At 32.5% G+C, this 24,105-nt stretch overlaps 6 long non-coding RNA genes across 11 annotated transcripts in view; 4 read left to right on the plus strand and 2 right to left on the minus strand.

The window, feature by feature from the left end:
- The window catches only part of LOC127070163 (uncharacterized), a 52,759-nt gene that overhangs the window by 17,192 nt on the left and 11,462 nt on the right, over window positions 1–24,105 (minus strand). The gene's annotated exons all lie outside the window — the stretch shown is intronic.
- On the plus strand, window positions 1,998–4,435 carry LOC127070189 (uncharacterized). The gene is made up of 4 exons (XR_007784320.1): window positions 1,998–2,192; window positions 2,754–2,899; window positions 3,441–3,766; window positions 4,170–4,435. It is a non-coding gene; the product is annotated as an uncharacterized LOC127070189 (long non-coding RNA).
- Window positions 6,035–8,298, plus strand: LOC127070192 (uncharacterized). Of its 2 annotated transcripts, XR_007784326.1 has the most exons (4): window positions 6,035–6,240; window positions 6,464–6,717; window positions 6,826–7,009; window positions 7,087–8,298. It is a non-coding gene; the product is annotated as an uncharacterized LOC127070192 (long non-coding RNA). The 2 variants fall into 2 exon arrangements; XR_007784325.1 differs by having other exon boundaries at window positions 6,035–6,717; window positions 7,087–8,291.
- LOC127070130 (uncharacterized) lies at window positions 10,585–16,923 on the minus strand. Of its 3 annotated transcripts, none has more exons than XR_007784205.1 (5): window positions 16,782–16,923; window positions 16,102–16,424; window positions 15,817–15,992; window positions 15,553–15,733; window positions 10,585–15,457 (listed from the first exon to the last, which is right to left on the minus strand). It is a non-coding gene; the product is annotated as an uncharacterized LOC127070130 (long non-coding RNA). The 3 variants fall into 3 exon arrangements; XR_007784203.1 differs by having other exon boundaries at window positions 15,817–16,011; XR_007784204.1 differs by lacking the exon at window positions 16,782–16,923 and adding an exon at window positions 16,717–16,731 and having other exon boundaries at window positions 15,817–16,011.
- LOC127070208 (uncharacterized) lies at window positions 16,421–19,797 on the plus strand. 3 transcript variants are annotated; one of them, XR_007784348.1, is made up of 4 exons: window positions 16,421–16,730; window positions 16,814–16,976; window positions 17,792–18,670; window positions 18,752–19,797. It is a non-coding gene; the product is annotated as an uncharacterized LOC127070208 (long non-coding RNA). The 3 variants fall into 3 exon arrangements; XR_007784347.1 differs by having other exon boundaries at window positions 17,792–18,014; window positions 18,087–19,797; XR_007784346.1 differs by having other exon boundaries at window positions 16,465–16,730; window positions 17,792–19,795.
- On the plus strand, window positions 20,397–22,431 carry LOC127070188 (uncharacterized). Its single transcript, XR_007784319.1, has 5 exons — window positions 20,397–20,586; window positions 20,980–21,039; window positions 21,125–21,267; window positions 21,381–21,797; window positions 22,167–22,431. It is a non-coding gene; the product is annotated as an uncharacterized LOC127070188 (long non-coding RNA).

The raw sequence follows: 24,105 nt of genomic DNA on the forward strand, positions 1-24,105 counted from the left end.
TCGTTAGGTCCGTCATACATTATTTTAAAGCGCGAATTTTAAAAAGTGAAAAGCTGCATATCCATATATACAATGGATTGAGAGCACACATTGAGTTATATGTTATCCGTCGGTAATATTGTAGTATCTAAGATTATCAACGTCTTTCAAAACTTCTGCAATGCTTCTAGGAAATACCATATATTATCGTGCTGGAATAACTAGCAAGATATTTCCTTTTGAAACATCGTCCTCTTCTTTACCTTTCCCGTGATACCTTGTTCAATACCGCGTTCGTCAACTGATCGATATTAAACGGAAAGTGAAAGAGGAAGACAAAAATTATAATTGCCATAACGACAAACCTTCTCGAGACTCAAATAGTACAGTTTCACTAAGCTACGTTCGAACGGTGGTATGGAGGTAGAGAAAATATATCTTCAAAGGATCAAAGCTTCGGTAAGAGGATATAATCAATTGCGTTCGGGAAAGATGGTCGTAGGGACATCCGACGGTGCACGCGAATCGTGGATCAAAGTGGAATTTTTGCTCTAATGAAGGAACGTTCCTTCGTATATAAGAAGATTTCTTCGCGGAATCTTTATGGATTCCATCTTTTTAAATCCTCAGAAGGATTCAATGCTGTCGGAAAGATAAAATAAAGATCAATAATAATGTTGACAGTGTTTTTCGATTTCGAACTATGTTTATTTTAATGACAATTAGTTAGAAAATTATACGATATTTATTTCAATGCCATGAGTGAAATTGGAAAGGATAATCTCGAGACGATTAAGAATGATTCCAAAAAGGAAGATCTGCGAAACATTTTTGAAGCAGAAGAGGAAGAAAGAGCAGATAGAGGATATGAAGATATCCAAGGTGACTTTAAAGATTATTCATAAATACATCTGCGATTTACGACCTTCCCTACATATCAAGTACTTTCGTTTTAAACGATTCGGTATTATTCCTCTTCATCATTTTCCTTCGGCACGCTTGGATGGGCCAGTTCAGGTGGACGGGAACGTGTGGCGCGGTCCTGTGATCATACCTCTCGTGCCTGATTTTGAAAACATGAAAGGTATTTTTTCATAAGTCTTTCCCTTATCAAACCAATGACAGAATCAGACAATTGGATGAGACGATTGTATAATTCAATTATCTATTTAAATGCATCATTTAATCACTCGGCTACATCTTTTCATAGCTATGGACGCGACATTGATTTAATTATTCCGTTCGAACGAGTACATCTTCTTTGAAATTAGCTCCCTATTGGAGAAGTGAAAACAATGATCCAATAATCCCTCCAGTTATCTAATACTTCGTATGTTATATTCCAAACTAATCAATTCCTAGGAAAAAATTTTATTTGTTAATTTTTATTTGAGAATTGGCTGTTTCTATTACGTATAAACAAGCACAGCGAGGATTTTATTATATTTCTAGTAAGAAAATATTTGTAGTTTCCAAATGTACTATCCCTAATATTTTTTTCTGAATAAGCGTTTATTGAATGTAACGCTATTATAACATTTCCCCCGACATAGGAGAGATCTATTATATTTCTTTGTAGCCATCGTTATTCGATCAACCGATTAACATCGCACAAGGCATAATTCATAAATATTGTGGGGAGATCCTCCATGAGAATGATTATCATTTCGTTTAAATACAATATTCTGAATTTTACTTTCTTGTTAATGTCGACATCCCGTCCGAAAAAATAAGTAAATATGAATAAATCAATATAAACAAAAATTTTCCTCTCGGAAAGAAGGTAAACACAATTCGATTTTTACAAAATGGAACGATCGAAAAGATATGAATATGGAGAATGAATAACAGTGGTAGGAAAGGAGAAAGAGGGATCAAAAGGAGAAAAGAAAGATATAGACGAAAAGAAAATTCCATTTTACGATAATATCGATCCAAAGTTACTGCTAATATTGTGAAGAGGTAAACGAAGGCGCTACCCTCGTGAATATATGTAAAAGAGGAAGTGGAACCATACAGCGCATGAGCGAGTCAATTTGGGTGGAATTCCGACACATCCACGGAAGTTGAATAAATCGTTCATTCTTTTTCGAGTCGTCCTAGAAGCACGTTCATGGGGCCTTTTGAAAATGGACGGTCCGGAGTAATATAAAAGCGCCTCTTCAGTCGCGATAATGGAAACCATCTGCAACATTTTAAGCAACACGCTCTCGGTTAGTAAAATCTTATTTGAATTTTATATATTTACAGTTTAATATTAACGCATTCTCCTGTATTTTATACAATTTTTTGTTCAATTCTACTGTTTTATATATAGTATATTTTCTAATATATCATAGAATGTTGTATAGCTCTTTATTATTATTTTACACTGTATATTACATCGCGCAATTTGTCTCGGATATATTATTGTATAATATTAAACAGAGAAAATAGTATAATTGGGGTTATTTGTCCGAAAATTTAGTGAAATATTTAGTCAATATGAATATCCCTTGGAATGGTTATATTTGACAATCTCCTTTTTGAATTAACGGCTTGTTACAGAACTGTTTTTCGATGAATGAATCGTAATGCATTATTAAGAACTAATTGTTTTCTGACATATAGTCCTGCAGGTCGTAATTTTTAACGAAGGGACATAGAACTGTTTTCACTAGTAGTATCATTACATTCTGTTTAAAATCAGCTCATATATTTTTTCTTTTATTTACTATGCAAAAAAGGGTAGAAATGATATAAAGTGTTAAACTTATATTCCCTTCTGTTTCCAGAATAATTTTACATGCGGTGTTACTACACAGTTTGCGAGAAGTTGATATTGCATATACACATTTCGAGAAGAGTCCAGCGCAAAATTCAAAGAACCAAAAAAAAAATAATAGCGGGAACTATATACATCAATTCCTGGCAATTTGCTGTAAGCAATTTTATATCTTCTTGATTAGTGACAAGTAATAATTGTATAATAACTTTTGTGAAAATTCTGCCTTTAATTTCTCAATTGATCGTATTATATTCTTATTGATTTGGAGACAATGACCACACAGTTTGGCTTCCTATATCGTGTTGCATACATTAGAAATCTGTAACACTTCTAATCCTAATGATGCATACGTCGGTGTATTATTAATGAAACTTTGTGAAATATTTGCAATAATGTAAAAACACATTTGAATGTTAACACTTATCAGTCTCCTATTTTAATTAACTAGGTTTATTATAAAAGGGTATTTCATTTGATCGATAGTGATATGATATTACGGGTGAAAAGTTATCACGAATCTCACACTCTAATATTCTTCATAGTAATAAAATGCTTAATTACGTATATTCATGGAAAGAGATACTATTATTTTGGCTGGTTCAGTACATTTTTTACTGTTATCTTCGAGAAACACTTGAATAATATTTTTTCTTATATACACGTACGTGAACTTAATTTTCTTCATTCTTTGCAGGCGACAGCAACAGAACTTCGATGTTTACTCGTCGGAGTAGAAAGGATGACTGATCCGGTAACTGTCCAAATGAATAATTTTACGACATTACAAATAGCGAGCGACCACCATTTCACGATTTATGTCCATCGGAAAATAAATTAAAAATATTTGTTGCTTCGTAAATGTCCCGTGGGGCGTTCAACGGAATGTACTCTTGCTAAAACAGTGGTTTATTTAACTTCTCGTACATCTATTTCGTTCAAATGAATTTAAAATTACCGAAAGTGTTAAGTTTGAAGTATTCGCCTGTGGAAAGTGAGGGCAATCATCAGATTCATTCAAAGGTTCGTTTTTGTTGATATTACACGTAGCTACGCATCACAGATGCAACCACTCTGAGATTGAAATTAGAAATTATTGAAATTTTAGATTAATATTATTTTATCTTTCTCGCGCGTTACGATCTTCGTAATGTTCGTAATGTTCAAATGAATTTGTGTATATGCTTGTATACATACATACATATATATATATATATATATATATATATATATATATATATATATATATATATAATCTGTCTGCCATCTGGAAAGAATAATGAAAGTTTCATTCATTGACGCAGTAAATATAAGGAAAAATTTTATTTAATTTTATCGCCAAGCTAACTAAACAATATGTAATGAACTAACAAAGGTCTAAGTGCAAATTGTTTTATCTCCCTGTATTAATAATTACTTCTTACAGGACTGGCTGTATAAAAGCAATTCGCTGAATTATGAATTGAAATTGATAAATGGAGATAAAAAAAATTAAAATAGGGTTTACCTTATCGAGAGTATGTTGTTTCAAATGATATAGATGATATAGTCCATTATCGTGCCTGGGGGGGTGCTTATATATAGTTCCATTTTCTGGAGTTCCCAAGAACCTGCATGGATGACTACGAAACTTAGGATCAACAGCTTGTATTCCTCTTTAACGAATACAATAAATTCAATGATGAAATAAAATTTTTTTACCATTCATTTTGGTCCCCACAATTTTGCAGATATTAACGAGATGTTATTTCTTCCGAGGTATTCTCATCACAATGTTCCCAATAATCATTGATAGATACTATCTCAAGGTTGAAACTTCTTTTTAGTTTTATCCTCCTATTTTACATTGAATTCCGCTTATCGGTCATTCTCTATACCTCTCTCCCTCTTGATTGTTTTAATTTGTAAGCATCGAGTTTGGTTTATCTACTTTCCAAGGAGGACCTTATGTTTGAGGTTCATATTTATTCATATTTATATAATTTTCGTGAAGAGAACGTCGACATTATCAAGAAAAGAAGACTTCCAAAATTGTATTCAAAAGAAAAGATTATCTCAAAAAATATCTCAAGGCTATTTTCTTGTCAAAGTAAGGAAAGAGATATACGTATGCACGCCCACAAAACCGCACACGTAATCCCGCCCACATGAACTAGCGCGCATGAGCGAGCTCAAGAGCATTGGTACATGGAGGGGGGTAATAAAAATTCGTTTACCATAAAGGTATTTGACGAATCTTTTGGAAGAATGTCATGTGTACATGCTTTTTCATTAAATCCCAATCGAAATGTATTTGCGATAGGCAATAATTCGTCCATATACCTACATTTCTGAAAAACGTTCTTTATATGTTATTTTTAAGTACATGACGTGAATATTCCGACAAATAATTTATCAAATATTCCGACAAACATTGAACCAAACACTTCGTCTCTTTGTAATTATGATGATTAATTAAACTGACGTTATAACGATGCACGGTGTGGTAAACGTTCTCTGAATATATATCGCATAATTTAAAAGCGTTTCCGGGCTAACACTATTATCCCGAAAAATGGTGAATCTTTTGATCGTACATGGAGATTTAATCATTTTCAATGTTAAACCAGTACCAATGTTAGTCTGAGTACCATTTCAATTCCAGTTCAATCCAGATTCCCTTTGCAACGGCAAACAGTTGTTCGGTAAATCTCTTCCACCACACTCCCTTATATTCTGCAGCTAAAGCCACTTATCTTTGGAAACATTCAATAACATATATTCCATCTCCTCGTACCACCATTCGTATGATGCTTTGTAAAACAATGGCATATTTATCTCGCAAGGTTCGTCGGCACTTCCATTATAAACATTTGGTCTTTTTCTTCCACTACTTCCTTGTCCATTTCGATTACATGATGTAGACTGTATGGAATATTACGAAAAAATCTCTCCAGCAATATTCTCTGCTCAAAATTAACCCTTATTGATATATATTTTTAATAACAAGCACAGGAAAAGAATTATTTGACAATTTCCAAATTCCTTTATTTAAGTAAGAATATCTTGTTAAATTAGTAAAAAGTAGGGAGAAAAGGGAACGAAAGAAGAGTATAAAGTAAGAAGGATAATGATACATCCAATTAATAGGGATCGATAAAGAAATTCATTTCCTCACAGTTTATGACCTTTTCTCTTCTTTCGAACATATAATAGGAAATATTGATTATTTTATTTGAAACGTAATAACCCTTTGCAGAGGGCGTACTCTTTGCCGCCATGTTAAGCAACCATAGCAACGAGGGGGTGATGAATACGGTCTGGCTGAGGACGGCGAAAATGCTTTACGGCATTCCTTCGGTTGTTGCCGAACTAGTAATATGTGAGCAAGTGACGTTCAATGAATATTCCCTACGTCTATATGTTATACGTTCCAAAGGGTAGTTTTACAAGCGGTTCAGGCGGTGGAAACAATTTCTTCGTTCTCACTACTCTCTTGCTTATGTTATCAATATAAGGTGAATTTATCAGTAATCATTAATATGTGATTTATTATAAAATTTCTATTATATATTATGGAAATGAAATTGATTTTCGTGATCAATACCATCATTATTATTATTTGTTGCTTTTCGGTGAAGGTATTTCATATTTCTTAAAGGCGCGTAATTAGGTTTATCTTTGTTACCTACACAATTGGATGAGCAATTGAATGTCTATCATGAGTCTTAACTTATCTAGGAATTCTTAACTATTTAAGAGATATAACAGACAAAACGAGGGTGAAAGCAGTTCCAATAGCCTGGAAATATGGCAAAGGAGTCCTATTGACTTACATTTGAATTTAATTCCAAAGAGTATAAACGAAATTCAACTACGCTCATCGTGGTAATGATATATTCGACATCCGAAGTGCAACACATTTACATCGGTACTTCCTGTTCTTCCGACCATAAGTTCTACATGGATAGTACAAATGCTGCGTTTACAGAAAGGTAAGATGTTTTAGAGATAAGATTTATGTTTTATTGTAAAATGTAACGTGGAATATGAAATCTCTATCATAGGTATATTTTATAATAATTTATTGAATTTTTACATAGATTTTTTGAAGTCCACTAAAGTATTTCCATTCATAAGTGAATTCAATTCAAATCATCCATGTGATATAAACCCAAATTGGCGTGAAAAGCACCTAATTCTTCGGTGTATGGAAACAACATGACGCCATTACTAGCGCATTCTTATAGTAACCATCACCTTTAATAACAGACTTTAATAAACGAGGTATGAAAAGATCAGATATAACTAATTTGTCACATATCATTTCTAATTTTCTATATGAATTTCATCTTTTATAATAGAGCGCATCGGATTGAGAAATCGAAAGAGTGGTTCAAGAAGCAATTCGAAAATCTAACCAAAGAAAGGACACTTAGCGATTCCTCATATATCAAGTTCTCTTAAATCTTCTTATATTGATGTATTGCAACATAATGATACTATACAGGTAGATTTGATACTGAATAATCACTTTTTTACACGTTTGATTCATATCTTCATTTTTGGGAAGTAGATTGGAATTCAATTTTTACACACATGTGTTATAATCAAGATATCCGTAAATTCGGATCCTGTGCAATAATTATCAGTTGCTTTCGCCTTTAATTTGTTTCGTATATCTCCAAAAGAAGTCAAAGTTCGTAGTTTAGTTAAGACTTATCAGAGCTATTCGTTCATTTTAATTGTATAATTACCGATAAGTATTGTCAGATGATGCCATTTAAGTGCTACAGTAACATCTATACACAACAAAATAATAATTATGATGATATGAATCAAGAGAATCAGTTTCATTGCTCTAATTTAGGAATGTAACATTGCAATAATTCTGATGCAAACGGCAACTACTAAATTTAAAGATTATTGATGGCGTAAAAGAATGACGAGTGAGAATGATGAGATTGTTTCTGCCGTTTCAATTGCTTGTAAAGATCTTCTTTCGGATGTATGACGTATAGACACCAAGGGAATATTTCGCGTGCGGCACTCACTTGCGTATTACTGGTTCGAAAGCCACCGAAGGAATGACTTTCCCTGGCGAATTAATCTCACATAATCCCGTTAGAAGGCCAAGTTTCCCAGATTCTAATTCTCTAGCTAGGACGCACTGGAATAAAAATTTCCCCTCACCTATATCCATGTAGTTAAATTTATATATACTTTATATGTACACACGAAAATATCTCGTAAATCAGGGAATTTTCTAATGAACACTTTACAAAAGTTCGTCCCCGTTTTAATTGAGATTATCACAGAAGACTATTATTACTTATTTTATAATTATTGGAATTAATTGTAAATTCATATACGAAATTTGTAATGTTTCTTTCATAAGTTCAAGATATATTTAAAAATAGTATTCTAATATTATTGGATATTAATGACATTTCAATTTTCGTACTATGTAATTTTTATCGTAAAATCTTCTGTCGTAAAAAAATTTTCTCATCAGAAATTTTATCTACTTTCATATTCCTTGAAAACTTTTTCTACCAATTTATCTACTTTTTTGTAAAAAAGTGCTCGAAGAGCATGTAAAAGATATGGAAGATTTCGTTTTCTTAATAGCACAGTAATAAAAAACATGTATGTGGAGAAAATCTTTCGTCATATTTCTTTTTTTCCTGATATTATTTTCTTAGATAGATCCCTGGACTAATAAGTTAGAAAATCAGAACAGTAATATTGTTTTGGTGTATATCGTTTGGTGATGTCGAAGTATACAATTTGAGCCTTCCCCCGACTTGTTTTGAACCTGTCAATGATAGACGTAATTAAATTTTGAATGGAAATAGAGGAAAAGAGAAGCTTTTAGAAGAGTACTATGGTACGTTTAAGAATTTTAAACGATACCGTATTTTTCGATACTTTTAATCGAATAACACTCGAATGTTCTTCTCGTATTGATGAAATATTTTCATTTTTTTTTTCTTCCCTTTGACGTATTTTATTTCAATGCGCTTTACGCGAAGCAATTAAAATTTCATATTACACGGCCGGGAAAGGTGTGGGTTGGGGGGAAATGAATATCTCAATCTCTTTTAATTGGACGTGTTATTACAGTCCCTTTTTAACTACCATATAAATAAATTCATATTGCACAAATGCATATCGAAATAAACGCTTCTGCTTCATTTTAATTGATCGCTCCCTAGTAAGGATTAATATTTAATGAAAAGGCATTAATTATATTATTGACATTCTCTCATAATAAAAATATGTTGTGCACGCAAATATACACATTTCTGATTCCCATCAGAAAAACCGCGGCTAAAAATGTTATTAATGCAAAAAATATTTTTCTCCCAATTTCTTTACATTAATAAAAATGATATGACAGACAAATTGATCAGTATGAGAAGTAACTAATTGTATTTTAACATATTCAGTTTTATGTTATAGTTCATCGGCGGTAATGACGCTTTAAATTAATACAGATTGAGTTTAAAGAAAAGAAATAAAGAAATGTATATATAGACATATCTCATGCATGGAAAGTATACATCGAATCACACATTATAGGTCGAAAATATTGTACTATCTAAGTTTATCAACGTCTTCCGAAACTTCTTATGCTTCCTGGAGATGCTATCAAGCAACGTGTTAGATTTAAAGGCCAAATATTTCGTTTCGAAAAATCGTCCATGTCTTTAACTTATCCGCAAAGATGCGTATGCTGTTCATTATGTGACTAAAATAAAGCAGGAAGAAGAAGAAAAAATTTATAGAGGCAGTGACTACGAACATTGACGAGATTAATTTAGCGCTGTTTTCGGACCTTTCATTCGAATGGTTATGTGAAGAGACTGAATATCCCGTTCTCAAAGGATCGAAGTGGGTTTTAGCTAGGGGATACAATCGATTGTGCTCGGAAGGATTTGTCGAAGGGCCGTCCGATGTTTCAAGCGGGACCTTGTTCAAAGGGGAATCGAAATGGAACGGAGGGAGATTTATATTGCAAAGGAATTAAAGCTGCTGCGACGATTAAAACATTCACCGTTTTTCGATATAATAGTGAAAACATATATTATGTGAAATACTTTGAAATCGGAACTGATATCAATTATACATAAAATATAAAGTCCACGTTTAGGTCACCCTAACATTGTTATTCAGTCGATTTAAATTCATAAATATTCATAATATTTAATATATGTTTTTCAGTGATATACGAAATAATTTGCTAGGTAAAGTGAATTCCTTTGTTAACGGTTATTGATCGGGATCTCACGATCTGCTCGTACGTAATTCTCTCGTACTTGTAGTCAAGCACCATCATATTAAACGATTTTTTATAACCACTCTGCGTATACTAGCGCGCTTACGTTCGCCAGTTCAAGTGGGCGTAAATGAGTGTCCGTGTCTGCGTAGCTCTGCATTATTTTGAAAACAAAATAGGTATTTTTTCATTAGTTTTCCTCTTATTCTATATAAACGAGTATATTTTTCGTGGATGATAATTGTTCCTTGTCACGTAGTAATTGTTTCACACGATCGAATCGACGGAGGAAATATAAAAATTTGCATAAAGTGTAATAAAAGGCGATGAATGTGTACTACACTCTTTGCTATGCAGCTGTCTTCAATTACCGCAAATTTCTTGAATAAATTTAAATCCGGTAAAGAATAATGATGTTTTACTATCAAGGAGTAAAAAGGGTAGAAATGATGTAAGTGTTATTTCCTTTTATTCCCAGGATATAGGTCCCGATGCGATGTTACCACACATCGGGAAGAGTCGAGCACAGAATTCAAGGAACCATTAAAGAGAAAATAGTAGCGTGTAAGGTTCAACGGAATTTACTATTGCTTAAACAGTGGTTTATTTAACTACTCGTACATGTATATAGTTTTAATAAATTTACAAATATCTGAAGTATTAAGTTTGAAGTATTCACCTTTATAAAAAGACGGCAATCGTCAAAGCCAGTCAAAAATTCGTTTTTCTTGACATTACCCGCAGTGACGTAACTCAGATGCATTCACGCAGAGATCAAAATCACAAATTATTGAAATTTTAGCTTAAATTATCTTTAGTTCCTCTCGGCTTTCAGTATCCGCAACATTAAAGCGAATATACTATCGTTTCAATATTACGATCATGAAAACAATTCATCTGTCGATTATACATTATTTTTAAGGAGATAGGTTGAAATGCTATAATCGTTACTATAGTAATAATATTATTCGATTTATCGAAGAGCAAGGAGAATGATACAAATTCTTTTTTCGTTGAGTAGACGCATGAAAAGCACCGAATGATTTAAATTTCGATATTTTTCCGTATTTACCGGTCTTACTCGGTGCCCATTCGAACGTTAATTATCAGCAACACGGTGGCGTTTCGTCGCACAAACGTCGTGTATATTATAACATATTGTATAATGGTATTTGATTTATAGGAATTTATATACATCGAGGAACAAATTTCTTGCAAAAGAAATCAAAAGTCTATTCCATATCATTTTCCACGATATCCACGATATGTTTTGAAGCAATTCAGGTAGACCATTTTGTGTTTATTCTTATTTTGTCATAAATTCAATTATTTTCATTTACTTATTTATTATATTACTTTTCCATAGTATTATTTACGAATGGATTGTTTGATTTTCTCGTAAATAATAAATTAAATAATAATAAATAATTTTTTTTTGAAACTAAATGAAATGCAAACATTTTTCAACGGTGGAGTTTACATTTATCTGTCTTGCAAAGATATATGAAACTATGAAATCGGTATCAGTTGGTTCATTTTACCGACAAACATCTCTTTACTTCTTTCTTAATGACATCATTTTTATTATTTCAATTTATTTGTCAAGTATCTCTTTAATACCATTTTCATTTATCTGCTTAGAGATGTTCACTATATCAACGTGTAGACAAATGTGTGAATAAATGTATATATATATACATACATATATATATATATATATGTATTAGATTTTAGTATATAGTAAGATATATATGAATATGTACATAGATATAAATGTATGTATTTGTGTGTATATATATAGAATCCCTCTGCCGTGTTAAAGAGTAATCAAAATTGCACCCATGAACGCATCAGGCCGAACGTATGACAAAAAATTTATTTATCCAAATTTCCGCGAAGCAAACTTTTAAAGTTCCGACGTTTATATTATCGAGGGTATGTTGTTTCAAACGATATAGATGATATAAAATTCATTACCCAGCCTAGTTGGTGGCTAATATATTATTCTGGGCTTTTCCCTTCTGTAACTCTAAGGAATATGATTAAATGACGATACAATAAACACATTGTACTTCCTTTTAAAGGATACAATAAATCCAAGAATTAAATCACAATTTGTCTTCCGTCTATCTTCTATCTCCTTTTTCATATATATTATTATTATTTTATATTATTATATTATTTTTATATTATTACTTTTATATATATTATTTCATGTATATTATACGTCTTATTTCATATATATATTTTTCATAAATGGATGAGATATTATGTCACAATGTTGCAAATAATTTTAAATCGACACTACCTTAGATGGTAATTTTTTTTTTATTTTATCCCTTATTATTTTCTACGAGATCTATGATTAGTTTTGAAGCAATTCTATCGTTTTCTTCCGGATTAATATTTATTTTTTCTAACGTGGCTTTATCAATGCTTTTCTGCAATTCTCTTTCCCTACTTATATCTTATATCACGAGACTTGTGCTTATTTGGACACTATCGTCTTCGTAATAAAAAAAAAAGGAATGGATAAATAAATGAAATGGAGATAATTGCGTTTTACGAAATCACCGGAATGATACATAACAATAACATAATAATTTCCTGTTTTTTTGACAATTTAGTCAAGGGATCTATTTATACTACTCGAAGCATCAATATGAACTGATTGCAGCTTTGAAAATCTCTTTCATCAGAATTAGGATCGGTTGTTTTCTTCATCAAGTTTCACTATGTATACAAGTTCTTCTTACAACCCTCCTTAAGCGGATCAGAGAAGGGCTCAGATTGTCGTGAAAGCACTTCCCATCTTCTCTTTCGTACAATCGACTGATATTCTTTTCATATAACTTCGTAATTGGATGATTTTTTGATTTGTTTTATTATGCCTTCTTTTCTTGTTAACAAATACATGCTGCTCAAGTTATCGAAGATAGCATTTTCGCTATTCCATAATAATAAAAAACATGTATTCGGAGAAAATCTTTCGTCACATTTATGGTGTCCTAATATTACCTTCTTCTCTTTCCCGTATTTCCCCGCCGAGAGAACCACTCAGTTAGTTAATCGAGGAATGGTCCAATTATCAAGTAATATGAAAAGAATATTAGTCGGTTTTAAAACTAAAATTCATACACGAAATTCGTAATGTTACTTCCTTGGCAAGTCCAACTTATACTTAAAAATAGTTTTCTAATGTTATTAGATATTAATGATATTACAATTTTCATATTATGAAAATTCTTATTGTAAAATCTGCTGTCGTATGAGGAGAAAATCGTTCGTCATATTTCTTTGTTTACAGATATTATAATTTTAGAAAGATCCCAGAACTAATAAGTCAGAAAATCAGAAGTGTAATATTCTTTTGGTGTATACTGTTTCGTGATGTCGAAATACACCCGTTTACTTATTTCTTTTTCTAATAACACAATGTCGTACTTTCTAAGATTATCAACGTCTCTCGAAACTTTTTAATGCTTCCTGAAGATGCTATAAAGCAACGTGTTAGATTTAAAGTCCCAATATCTCGTTTCGAAAAATCGTCCTTGTCCTTAACGTATCTGTAAAGATCCGTATGCTGTTCATTAAGTGACTAAAATAAAGCAGGAAGAGAAAGAAAAAATTTATAGAGGCAGTGACTACGAACATTGACGAGATTAATATAGCGCTGTTTTCGAATCGTTCATTCAAATGGTTATGTGAAGAGACGGAATATCCCCTTCTCAAAGGATCGAAGTGGGTTTTAGCTAGGGGATACAATCGATTGTGCTCGGAGAGATTTCTCGAAGGGCCGTCCGATGTTGCAAGCGGGACCTTGTTCAAAGGGGAATCGAAATGGAACGGAGGGAGGTTTATATTGCAAAAGAATTAAAGCTGCTGCAACGATTAAAACATTCACCGTTTCTCGACATAATAGTGTTAAATACCTAAAAATATATGTGAAATACTTTAAAATCGAAATAGATTTAAACTATATATGAAATATGAAATCAACGTTTAGGTCACTCAGTCAATTTAAATAATCATTCAATATAATTAAAAACAGAAGAAATGTTGATTCTGATATTATTAGATACTAATGATAACACTATCAATTTTCGTACTATTTAAATACTATGCAATTCTTATTGTAAAATATTCCGTCGTAAAAAAATTTTTTCTTCGGAATTTATATCTACTATCATATTCCTTGAAAACATTTTCTCCAAATATTACCTTACTTTCTTGTAAACAAATGCATATTGCTCAAGTTATGGAAGATGGTATCTTCGCTACTGCACAGCAATAAAAAATGTATTCGGAGCAAATCTTTCGTCACATTTATGGTTTCCCAATATTACCTTCTTCTCTTTCCCGTGTTTCCTCTCCGAGAGAACCACTCAGATAGTTAGTCAAGAAATGGTCAAATTACCAAGTTATATGAAAAGAATATCAATCGATTTTACGGAAAAGAAGTACACTCACAACGATCTGAGAGCTTCTCTGAACCACTTAAAGAGAGTGATAAGGACTTGTCTGCAATGGTACGCGAGTACGCCTCGTACGATGCAGCGATATTTGATGGAGTAAACAAGTAATCATAAAACTGAGGAGATATTTTGGAAGCTGAACTCACTTCTAGTGAAACAGAAACTTCTAGTGAAACATAGTTCCCTGGACTAATAAGCCAGAAAATCAGAAGAGTAATATTCTTTTGTTATATATCGTTTCGTGATTTCGATAAGAACGAAAGGTTTAATTCGAAAGTACTTGACGATAAGTACGGAAAAACATGTTAATAACAGGTAATTCGCGCTACGCACCAAAGGACTTCGTCCAAATTTCAATGTTTATGAAGATCGCTAATTAAATGTTACGAATATTTTTTAAGTACATGTCGTGAATATTATGACAAACAATTTGAAATATAGAATTCAGCATGTCTCCTTTTTTAATTATATCGAAGGGTTACCTAATTTAAATTGTTGGAATGACGGTGACGTAAACGTGGATTTTCCATTTCCCGTATAATTTAACAGTATTCCCCTGCTAACGTTATTTCTTCCACAAATGGTGAATCTTTTCATCAACCCTCCATGATAATTTGTTTTATGTGATGTATCTCCCTCAGTTTCATTTCAATTCCCCTTTGATCCTTGCCCCGCGTCGAACTTCGTACGACCCTTCTACACATCTTTCTGAGCACAATCGCATATACCCTCCACCTAAAACCCCTCACGTTTGGTTCTTTTGAAAACGCTAAATCCCACCCATTTCCTCGTACCACCGTTTCAAGCTTTATAAAATAGCGCCATATTGGTCTTTCAAAACTATGTCGGAAAAACACAAATATTTTTTCTTCTTTTCCCTTCTCCTAGATAGTCCCAATCACAACATGCACACAAGTGCAATAGTTAACGATGTTCCTCCTTTGGTTATGATTTCCAACTGCTTGTTGAACTCATCTTCTGCTTTTACGATGCATTATATAATAAAAGATGAGATTAATATAGAAAATTGGATAAGTTACTTAACAAGTTATTTATATCTGATCTCTTCGTACCTCGTTTATTAAAATTTAATATTGAAGTCGATTGTTGCTATAATAATGCTGTAGCATTAGCAACATTGTTCTCAGACACCATATAATTAGCTTCCACTCTCACCAACATGGATTTCACATTATTTCCAAGATTTGTAATAAATTCGTGAGCAGCATCAGCTTCTTCCGCCGCTTTTACGATCTGACACATTAAATAACGAATGACATGTAACGCAAAATTCTATGAGAAATTATTTAAATTTTTATTCATATATTATTATTCACCTGCTCTCCTTCGTCTAGCATCTTGTTTCCCATAACTAATATTCTTGATTACACTACTTGAAAGATATATGGATTCTTGATTTATATAAACTAATACAATACCTTAGGGATAGCTATAGTTAAGAGACATAAGGTCCGTCTCATCAATAGTAATACTTCGGTCGCCATCATAAAATCTGTATGAAAATTCAGTAACTGAAATAAAACGTACTTATGATACAGATTTTATCTTGCATATTATGCTTTGGAATAAAAAATTTATATCTTATTCCCAAAATATCTTACCATTCGATAAACACAGCATTGGTTGATTGACTATTTAAATATAAGATTAAAGAGAAAAATGTTCTCGTTTCGTTATCTGGTTGATGATCGGACATTGACATTATCCATATAGGAAGTTTCGTCGGATGTAAGGAAGAACAGGAAGTACAATGTGAATATGTTTCACTTCTGTTGTCGAATGTTAAATTATCAAGGAGAGCATAATTGAAATTCTCCTATCTTCTCAGAAAGTAATTACAATTCAGATAACAGTCGATTCAGCTCCCTCCCAACGCTTCAAGGCTATTGCAATTGCTTTCGTCTCCGTTTCATCTTCTGTACCTCTGGAAGAGTTTACAATTCGTAGTTTACTTAAGAGTCATGACAGACCCTCAATTGTTCATTTAAATTGTGCAGTCATCAAAGGTAAATCGGGTTACGCCCTTTTAAGCGATATAAAATATCTTCTACGAGAAGCAACAAAATAATACTTAGGATGGCATTGATCACGAAAATCAGTTTCATTTCCGTAATATTCTATTGAAATTTGAGAATAAGTTACACACTAACGATTACCGATAAATTTACGTTATATCGATAAGGAACAAAAGACTAGTGAGAATGAAGAAATTGTACCGTTTGGATTGCTTGTAAGTTTCTTTGAGACCTATGACGCGTAGGCACGATTATTTAGCACTTACTTGCACATTACTCGTTCAAAAATTTTTGAAAGGATGGCCTTCGCATGCGAGACTCTTCCCCACATCGTCAGGTCCGAAGACCCAGCTAATTTTCTAGGCGTGGCTCGCTGAAAGGGGTTATTACATTCTAAGCTGATAAATCAATACCACGTATTACACGATAGAAAGAGCGGAAATGTCATGAGTTGTGAGGAAGTAAATTTCCGACTTGTTTTCAATCAACTGGACAAATTATTTTCCTTTTTTTGTTTTTGTTCTTTTCTGTCTCTTTCACCAACTGTTTCTTTACAATATACAATTAGAAATTAACTAAAGAATTTTGACAGACGCCTTTTATTATTTTTCTCAGTCCTTACCGTTAAAAATGTACATCATTTTCGAATCAAGTGTTAATTTCGAGTAAGAAGAATTCCAAGAGAATTTGTTTTACAATATTATCTTTTATTCTCTTTCTTTATTTAAGCTAACAACTATCTTTATTTAAGCTAACAATATGGATTCAGAGATAGTAATTAGTTATACTTATTTTTCATTTCGCGTAATTCGTTTGAATGTGCTTTACGCAATGCATAACGATAACTTCCTATTCCACGGTTGAAAGAACCAAAAGGGATATGAGTGGAGGGAAAGGGATTTGTCCGCCAATCTCTTTTAATTTGAGTTGCTTGTGCCCTTTCCAGTAAACTATCATACAGAATAATCCACATTGCGTAACTGCATATTGTAAGAATCGGTTTTGCTTGGACTAATTCATCGCGCCCTTATTAATAGGTTAATCAAGAATTAATATTAAATGAAAAAGACTTAATTTTATTGTTGAAATTTTCTCATAATAAATTATTTTGTGTTCCTTAATATACACATTTTTAATTTCCATCTATCAAACGACGATCAAAAATGTTATATATGCAAACAATATTTTTTTCCCTGTTCATTTTATCATAAAAAAATGGTATAATCGGCGAAGTGATCTGCATGTGAAGTATCTAATCGTTCTTTGAAATTTTCAGTATTTTGTTACAGTTCATCGTCAGGGCAGCGATTCATTATGTTAAAGCGCGAATTTTCAAAAGTGAAAAAAACAAAGCATATCCATATATACCATGGAAGTACACATTGAATTACACGTTATCCGTCGATGATATTCTAGTATCTAAGATTATCAACGACTTCTAAAACTTCTGCAATGCTTCAGGAAATACCATATATTATCGTGCTGGAATAACCAACAAGGTATATCCTTTTGAAACATCGTCCTTTTCTCTGCCTTTCCCGTGGTACCATGTTCAATACCGTGTTCGTCAGCTGATCGATATTAAACGGAAAGGGAAAGAATGAATACAAAAGTTATAATGGCCATGACGACGAACCTGCTCGAGTCTAATATAGTACAGTTTCACGAAGCTACAGAGAGAACATCCCTTCAAAGGAACCAAAGCTAAGCAGCTTCGTAAGAGGATATAAGCGATTGCGTTCGGAAAAGTTCGTCGAAGAGACATCAGACGGTGCACGCGAATCGTGGATCAAAGTGGAATTTTTGCTCTAATGAAGGAACGTTCCTTCGTATATAAGAAGATTACTTCGCGGAATCTTTATAGATTCCATCTTTTTGAACCCTCAAAAGAATTCAATGCAGCCGGGAAAGTAAGATAAAGATCAATTAAAACGTCGACTGTGTTCCTGTTTATCGAACTATGTTTATTTTGATAGCAATTATTTAGGAAATTATATATACCGTAACTATATTTATTTCATTGCCATGAGTGAAATTGACAACGATAAGGAAAAACTTGGGGCGATTAAGAATGATTCCGAAAAGGAACATCTGCGAATCAATCTTGAAGAAGAAGAGGAAGAAGGAGGAGATACAGGATATGAAGATGGCCAAGGTGAGTGTAAAGATTATTCGTCCACGCTCGCACACGATTTATTAGACGATAGATTTTATCTCGACGACGATGATTCCACAGATAAATTTAATTCTAGTCAAAACGATGTTCGTCTTTCGGAAATTTTCTAACACGGTGTATCCTAAGATCGAAGTTATACGGATCGTCGAGACCTATCGGAGATAATAAAATAATAAGGAAAAAACAGAAAATGATATCGAGAATAGAAACGATTATGAGAATGGAAGGTTTAATCATGAATTGCAGGATAAGCTCATAAAAGTCGAAATAAAATTAAGGTAGATTTAAATGATTAAATTTTCAAAACGGTTAAACCTGTAGGGACGATTAAAGGATTTACCGATTTGTTCCATATTTACGTCACATTGACATCGTTATTCCATCAAATTAAATTAAGTAATCATTTGCTTAAATTAAAAACTGATGATATGTTGAATCAATCTTCTAAGGTGCTTGTCATAATATTCTCTTCGTTTGCTTAAAAGAGATTAATAATATTTAATTAACGTTTTAGTGTAATATTGTAAATTCAACGATGTAATTTGCTATGTAGTCAGGATTCTCTCGTTAGTACGTTTTGATTGGGATTTGAAGAAAATCCATCTGCATATTACGATCCTCCCTACGTATCAAGTACCTTCGTTTTAATCGATTAGGTATTATTTCTCTCCATCCTTGATTGTCCTTTGGCACGCTTGGATGGAGCAGTACAGGTGGACGGGAATGAGTGGCTCGGTCCTGTGAACGTAACACGCGTATCTGATTTTGATAACATGACAGGTATTTTTTCATTTGTCTATCCCTTATCAAACGAATAACAGCATCAGACAATTGGATGATACGATTGTATAACTCAATTATCTATTTAAATGTATCCTTTAATCACTCGGCTACATCTTTTCATAGCTATGGACGCGATACTGATTTAATTATTCCGTTCAAAGGAGTACATTTTCCTTGAAATTAGCTCCCTGTTGAGGAAGTGAAAACAATGATCCAATAATCCCTCCAGTTATATAATACTTCGTATATTATATTCCAAACTAATCAATTCCTAAGAAAAAATTTTATTTGTTAATTTTTATTTGAGAATTGGCTGTTTCTATTGCGTATAAACAAGCACAGCGAGGATTTTATTATATTTCTAGTAAGATAATATTTGTAGTTTCCAAATATGTTTTTTCTGAATATGCGTTTATTGAATGTAACACTATGATAATATTTCCTCCGACATAGGAGAGATCTATTATATTTCTTTGTAGCCATCGTTATTCGATCAACCGATTAACATCGCACAAGGCATAATTCATAAATATTGTGGGGAGATCCTCCATGAGAATGATTACCATTTCGTATAATACAATATTCTGAATTTTACTTTTTTGTTAATGTCTACATTCTGTCCGAAAAAATGAGGAAATATGAATAAATCAATATAAACAAAAATTTTCCTCCCGGAAGGAAGGGAAAAACAATTCGATTTTTACAAAATGGAAGGATCGAAAAGATATGAATATCGAGAATGAAGAACAGTGGTAGCAAAGGAAAAAAAGGGATCAAAAGGAGAAAAGAAAGATATAGGCGAAAAGAAAATTCCATTTTACGATAATATCGATCCAAAGTTACTGCTAATATTGTGAAGAGGTAAACGAAGGCGCTACCCTCGTGAATATATGTAAAAGAGGAAGTGGAACCATACAGCGCATGAGCGAGTCAATTTGGGTGGAATTCCGACACATCCACGGAAGTTGAATAAATCGTTCATTCTTTTTCGAGTCGTCCTAGAAGCACGTTCATGGGTGCTTTTGAAAATGGACGGTCCGGAATAATATAAAAGCGCCTCTTCAGTCGCGATAATGGAAACCATCTTAAACAATTTAAGCAACACGCTCTCGGTTAGTAAAATCTTATTTGAATTTTATATATTTACAGTTTAATATTAACGCATTCTCCTGTATTTTATACAATTTTTTGTTCAATTCTACTGTTTTATATATAGTATATTTTCTAATATATCATAGAATGTTGTACAGCTTTTTATTATTATTTTACATTATATCTTACATCGTGCAATTTGTCTCGGATACATAATTGTGTAATATTAAACAGAGCAAATAGTATAATTAGAGTTATTGGTTCCAAAATTTAGTGAAATATTTAGACAATATTAATAAACCTTGGGATCGTTATATTTGACAATCTCCTTTTTTAATTAACTGCTTGTTACAGATCTGTTTTTCGATAAATGATTCTTAATGCATTATTAAGTAATAATTGTTTTCTTAAAGATAGTCCGGCAGATCAAAATTATTAAAGGAGGTAGATAGAACTATTTTCACTAGAATATGGTAAGTTCATTAGATTCGGTTTAATATCAGTTCATATATATTTTCCTTTATTTACTATGCAAATGATATTTCCTTCCATTTCCAGAACAATTTTACATTCGGTGTTACCACACAGTTTGCGAGAAGTTGATATTATTTACACACATTTCGAGAAGAGTCCAGCGAAAAATTCGAAGAACCAAAGAAAAAATAACGGGAACTGTATACATCAATTCCTGGCAATTTGCTGTAAGTAATTTTTTATTTTCTTGATTAGCAGCGTTCAATAATTATAATAATAGATTTTGTGAAAATTCTGCTTTAAATTTCTAAATTGATCGTATTATATTCCTATTGTTTAGGAGACAATGACTACACAGATTGGCTTCCCAAATCATGTTGCATAAACTAGAAATCTGTAACACTTCTGATCCTAATGATGCATACGTCGATATATTCTTAAGGATACTTAGTAAAATGTTTGAATCAGTAGAAAAGATGACTGATCCGGTAACTGTCCAAATGAATCATTTTACGACATTACAAATAGCGAACTACCACCATTTCAAGATTTATGTCTATCGGAAAATAAATTAAAAATATTTGTTGCTTCGTAAGTGTCCCGTGGGGTGTTCAACGGAATGTATTCTTGCTAAAACAGCGGTTTATTAAACTTCTCGTACATCTATTTCGTTCAAATGAATCTAAAATTACCGAAAGTGTTAAGTTTGAAGTATTCACCTGTGGAAAGAGAGGGCAATCATCAGATTCATTCAAAGGTTCGTTTTTATTGATATTACACGTAGCGACGCATCACAGATGCAACCACTCTGAGATCGAAATTAGAAATTATTGAAAATGTAGATTAATACTATTTTATCTTTCTCGTGCGTTACGATCTTTGTAATGTTCAAACAAATTATATATATATATATATATATATATATATATATATATATATATATATATATATAATCTGTCTGCCATCTGAAAAGAATAATGAAAATTTCATTCATTGACGCAGCAAATATAAGGAAAAATTTTATTTAATTTTATCGCCAAGCTAACTTTAGACAATATGTAATGAACTAACAAAGGTCTAAGTGCAAATTGTTTTATCTTCCTGTATTAATAATTACGTATTACAGGACTGGCTGTATAAAAGCAATTCGCTGAATTATGAATTGAAATTGATAAATGGAGATAAAAAAATTAAAATAGGGTTTATCTTATCGAGAGTATGTTGTTTCAAATGATGTAAATGATATAGTCCATTATCGTGCCTGGGGGGGTGCTTATATATAGTTCCATTTTCTGGAGTTCCCAAGAACCTGCATGGATGACTACGAAACTTAGAATCAACAGCTTGTATTCCTCTTTAAAGAATACAATAAATTCAATGATCAAATAAAATTTTTTTACCATTTATTTAGGCCCCACTATTTTGCAGATATTAACGAGATGTTATTTCTTCCGCGGTAATATCATCAGAATGTTCCCAATAATCATTGATAGATACTATCTCAAGGGGGAAATTTCTATTTAGTTTTAACCTTCTTTTTTCCATTCGATTCCACTTATCGGTCATTCTCTATACCTCATCTCTCTCTCACTTGATTATTTTACTTTGTAATCATCGAGTTTGGTTTATCTACTTTTCAAGGAGGACCTTATGTTTGAGGTACATATTTATTCATATTTATATAATTTTCGTGAAGAGAACGTCGATATTATCAAGAAAAGAGGACTGCCAAAATTGTATTCAAAAGAAAAGATTATCTCAAGGAATGCCTCAAGGCTATATTCTTGTCAAAATAAGGAAGGAGATATATGCATGCACGCCCACAGAACCGCACACGAAATCCCGCCCACATGAACTATCGCGCATGAGCGAACATAAGAGCACAGGTGCATGGAGGGGGGTATTAAAAAATCGTTTACCATGAAGATACTTGACGAAACGTTTTGAAGAACGAAGTGTATACATGCTTTTTCATTAAATCCGAATCGAAATGTATTTGCGCTACGCTGTAAATTAATTGTTCCATATACCTATATTTCTGAAAAACGTTCATTATGTTATTTTAAAGTACATGACGTGAATATTCCACAAACAATTTAGAAACATTGAACCAAACACTTCGTCTCTAAGAAGAGATAATCAACATATTGAATCAAATAATTAATCAACATAATTAAAAAATTTAAACTGACGTTATAACGATGACACGGTGAGGTAAACATACACTGAATATTTAACGCATAATTAAAAAGCGTTCCCGGGCTAACACTCTTATGCCGAAGAACGGTAAATCTTTTGATCGTACATGCAGATTTAATCATTTTCAATGTTAAACCAGTACCAATGTTAGCCTGAGTACCATTTGAATTCCACTTTAATTCAGATTCCGTTTGCTACGGCGTACAGCCGTTCGATATATCCTCTCCCACCACACTCGCTTATATCCTGTAGCTAAAGCCACTTATCTTTGGAAACATTCAATAACATATATTCCGTCTCTTCGTACCACCATTCGTATGATGCTTTGTAAAACAATGGCATATTAATCTTGCAAGTTTTGTCGTCACCTCCATTATAAACATTTGGGCTTTTTCTTCCTTTTCTTCCTGGTCAATCTCGATTACATAATGAAGGCGGAATAGAACACAATATTACGGATCACGTAAAGAAAAGGATTATGTTTGAAAGGGAAACGCGTTCCTTCCAAACCCAGTGCGTTGATTGATACTACCGTCAAGAAGCATTAAAAACGTTTTGGAAATCGTTGATACTTTTAGATAGTAGAATTCCGCCGATCGATACTGTATAATTGAGTGTCCGCGCATAAGATATATAGATATATTTTTCTTTTCTTCCTTTCTCTAAATTCGAGCTATAATAATATACTATTAAGCGTCATATCACGTCACCTCTGGAGAATTGTAACAAAAGACTAAAAATGTTCAAGCACAACGTTTTAGATGATAACACCCGACAACTTCGAAAGTCATTTGCTTGATCTTCCACGATAGATGAAGAATATGTTTTTGACGAAGGCTTCTTCGAAACTATTTTCATACAAATGT

Source organism: Vespula vulgaris, chromosome 17 (genome assembly GCF_905475345.1).
Source record: "Vespula vulgaris chromosome 17, iyVesVulg1.1, whole genome shotgun sequence".
Lineage (NCBI taxonomy): Eukaryota > Metazoa > Arthropoda > Insecta > Hymenoptera > Vespidae > Vespula > Vespula vulgaris.